Raw genomic sequence first — 4,141 nt, 5'->3', positions numbered from 1 at the left:
TCTGTACTTAGTTCTATCCTAATCTTTCTTATGTCTCATGCTGCCCTCATGGAAAGGAAAGCTTGAGCAACTATTCTGAAACTTCTTGTGGGGGACCGGGGTGGAGCAAGCAATGTGCATTTGTTTGCCAAGGAAGCTATCTGCAAACTCCTGTGTGATGGTGGTTTGGGAGTGCAATCCCTGATGATTAGACAAGAGTCCCTAATAGCTAGGCATGTTGTGAGGTTCTTGTTGGAACCAGACTGCTTGTAGAGCTCTGTTGTGAGGGCCAAATATGGCCCATGGGCATCACCTGTTGCTTTTCGGGATGTGGACAGCTGCCACAACCAGCAGCAACCCATCGGATGTTACCGAAAAAATGCGAAAAATGGTAAAGAGCCGGCTGCTACATCTCCGCATCCAGAACCAACTGCCACAATTGGATCCCCGTTTTTTGCCATTTTTTAAAACAATCTTGCTAATAGATGGGGAGGGGAGAGAGGGGGCAGACTTGTGGGACTTTTCTTTCCCTTTTTTTGAATCTCTCGGCAAATCCAGAATAGCAATTTTTTTGGGGATAAGCTGTTTCTAACCGAAGCATTTTCTTCCTATAAAAAGAGCTTTCAAAAAAAAAAATGCTAAGCATGATCCACCTTCGATTTTGATTTTAATTCCGCAATAGAGTACTTCAAAAAAAAATAATGCAAATCTCTGCTTATGGATCGTGTTAGTTATATTTTTTCCTAAACAAAGTCAGTTCTTTCTGATAATGTATTAGAAAATAAAAGAAAGTTATTTTTTAACAAAATTTCTTCTTCATACCCTCGAAATTTTTTTCCTACGTGGAAGCCACCTGCTGATGTGGTTTGCCTAGGGACTTGAGGGGAGAGCAAATTCCCATACCTAGTGCCCCTCCATAACTGCTTTCTTTTGCACTCTTTTTCTTTTCTTGTGCAGAGCTTCCCGCAGCCCATGGGATGTGGAAGGCTGTTATCTAGTAGGAGGCGCGGCCCAATGCATTTGGAGGCCTAGGACGAACTCACTAAATGAAATCTTTTTTTAAATAATAATAATAATAATAATAAATTTTTAATAAGTATAAAATAGTTTAAAAATTTATTTAAAAATAATCCGTCTAGCTTTTTGAGATACAAAATTATAAAAAAAAAAATAGAAGAGAAAAATTGTAACAAAATTATAGAAATTGTACCAAATTAATGGGAATTAAACGCTGGATGTTGAAAATATAATCAAACAACAAAGAAAAATTAGAAGAATCACACCGTATGTCGTGCCACTAACTCACTGTCACTGTATCACAGACTGACAGACTCAGTCTCACAGACAGTGAGACAGACGTGAGCGGTGAGGGGACGGCTGGCCCGCCGGGGTCACGGGAGTACGAGAGCCAGGGCCGGGGAGGGAGGCGAGGAGGTCACGGCCTCACGAGAGCCAGGGCCGGGGCGAGGAGCGGAGGAGGTCACGGAGTGACGGCCTGACAGGGTCACGGGAGCCGGGCCGGGGAGGGAGGCGACTGGCAAGGAGGTGGAGCCATGGTGGTCACTGCGGCACTGCTTCACTGGTCACGGCCACGGGAGCGGGAGCCGGGGCCGGGGGCTGGGGGCCGGGAGGAGGCGAGGAGGTCGTAGCCTCGCAGGATCGCCGGGATGCCGGGGAGGCGGGGGCCGGGGGAGGCGCTCAGGCGGAGGAGACGGACCTCGCCGGCTCATTGGATTGAGCCGGATGGGCCGACGGGGGTCACGGCCTCATGGGAGCCGAGGGCCTGGGAGGGAGGCGAGGAGGTCGCGGGCGGCGGGACCGCCTGGATGCCGGGGAGGCAGGGACCGTCGCGGGATGCCGGGGCCCGGGAGGCGGGGAGGCAGACTGGCGGAGGCACGGGCCGCGAAGCCGCGGAGGAGATGACCCAGCCGCAGTCACGGAACAGAATAGAAGAGATTGAGGAGTGGAGGAGGAGTGGAGCACGATGAGGATTTTAAAGAGAGCCAGAGAGGAATGATGGGCGATGGGCGATGGGAATATGGGATCAGGATTGAGGAGTGGAGCACCCATGTCTTGTCGAGGTAGCCGTTGGCTCCTACGGCCTTACCTCTGCTCTATGGATACTGTAGCTAGGAGCGGGAGTTGGAGGCTAGGAGCCTAGGATGCCATTGCGCATGGGCCTTCTCTCGAGCCGGGGCCTTGGGCGACCGTCTAGGTTGCCTAAGGCTTGGGCCGCCCTTGTCTAGCAGCAACCCTCCTGTACAAAATAGGAAGTGGGGTATATCTAATCCGAGCCACCAAAAAAGGCACGGCGACAATTCCCAACGTGGGTTCCTAAGGGGTTGCCACATACAGCGTACTTCTGCATATAACAGTATATTAATTTGTTATCCATATGGACCTAGCATCTTGTTTTGACTTCTGTCTCCTTTGAATATCCGGTGATTAAGACCGCACAGCAAAAAGGATAGGAGCCTACCAAAGAGGCTCTAACCCATTTATCCCAACCATCCAAACAAAAATGGCCTATATGTTTTAAATAAATGGCAATATCGGCTTATGAGCGAGAAATTCTACTTATTCCCCTCCCGATGGCTTAAGTACATTTTTTTCCTTCCTTTATTTGACCTTCCTTCAGCTAATTCAGTCCTTTTGTGACCTTCCTTCAGCCAGTTAGCCCAGTCAATATCAGGTATGCCCTAATATCAATAACTTTTTCATTTTGCGGCACTTATTATTATTATTATTATTATATTATTATTCATTATTATTATTATATATTCTTAGCCTCTTAGGGCATTTTGGGATGCATCCAGGGGTGGGCTTAAATTCGATAGGCTCTAATCTCAACGGCCTCCTTATTTTAGAATACCCATTATTATTATTATTATTATTATTATTATTCAATCCAGCGTGATATTATTACTATTCCGATCCAACGGTCACATGCCACAGGCTATCTATGCTTCAGGGAGTAGGCGTGTTCCACTGCAACCGGCATGTGGCTGTAGGCAAACCGGACATGCGTCGCCCGCAAGCTTTCTTTGGATCGCCCTTCAAGGAGAGGATAGATATTCTCACAGAAGATCACAATGTTATAGGATTCTTGATCTAATCCTACAATGGAGGAGGCAATACTATCAACAAGACCAAAACTGCTGTGAGCCTTCTCACTGGTTCAACATTCTTGCCAAATTGCTAGCAACCAAATCAAATGTAGATGGACACAATGATGGGGGCAATCATCTAGAAGCTCTGTTGAAGAGTAATTGTTGCAGGAAGTGTCCTACCAGCAGATGGACCGCCGGTTGGCAAAGAGCTGCTGAAGGAAAGGCCAAAGGTGCCAGGGGATGAGGATGGATGACACAGGGGACTCTCCCAAGATCCCAGCAGCTACTGAGACAGAAGACTGCACCAACTCTACCTTGGGCCTCCTTTCGCTGGACTTCGAACCACGTCTAGGTCTCTCACAGCAGCCTAAATATTCTGTCCTACTGTCTCTGAAGACTTTTCTATCAACCCAGGAAAACCTCCCACCTTTTGTCTCAGAGGTCTCCCCTTCATCCGCCATGGAATTCTCCTCTGAAATCATTACTGAAACTGCCTCTTCTGCCATCCATCAATGATATCGATGTCTTGAATCATCAGAAGTCTGAATTTTCAAAGTTCTTCTCTATATATAATAGAGGCAAAAAAAGAACAAGGAGTCAGGATCCACCTATGGCTGCATCTTGCGTGTATTACAGTTCACCAACTCCATTGGCTGAGCTCAAAATGATTCATCCATATGGGAAATCCATTTATGCCTCGAGCCCTTACTAGTATAGGTATCACATAGAAAGAAAGGTGGCCAAATTGTTACCGCACATTTCGATCAAGATGAGCAATAAAACGAAGCACATAAATATAAGATCTTTTATAAGTAAGGAGATCCAAAACACATGCGTTTATTTACAAGCACACGACTGTAGCACCTGATATCCAAGACTTGCATATTTTCAAGCTAACGATCCTATTCAATCATGATAGGAGTGTCAGAACTGCAGCCACTTTCAGCAATTTCTCTGGGATGTCTCCTCGGAGAATTCGAACTTGAAACTTCAAGTTCTTATCGTCCATTAGTTCAAGAACGGCAAGCATCTCCAACCTTAGATTGTGTCGA

The sequence above is a fragment of the Phoenix dactylifera genome, chromosome 17 (genome assembly GCF_009389715.1).
Source record: "Phoenix dactylifera cultivar Barhee BC4 chromosome 17, palm_55x_up_171113_PBpolish2nd_filt_p, whole genome shotgun sequence".
Lineage (NCBI taxonomy): Eukaryota > Viridiplantae > Streptophyta > Magnoliopsida > Arecales > Arecaceae > Phoenix > Phoenix dactylifera.
The sequence above is the reverse complement of the archived record's forward strand: the minus strand, read 5'-3'. Positions refer to the sequence as shown.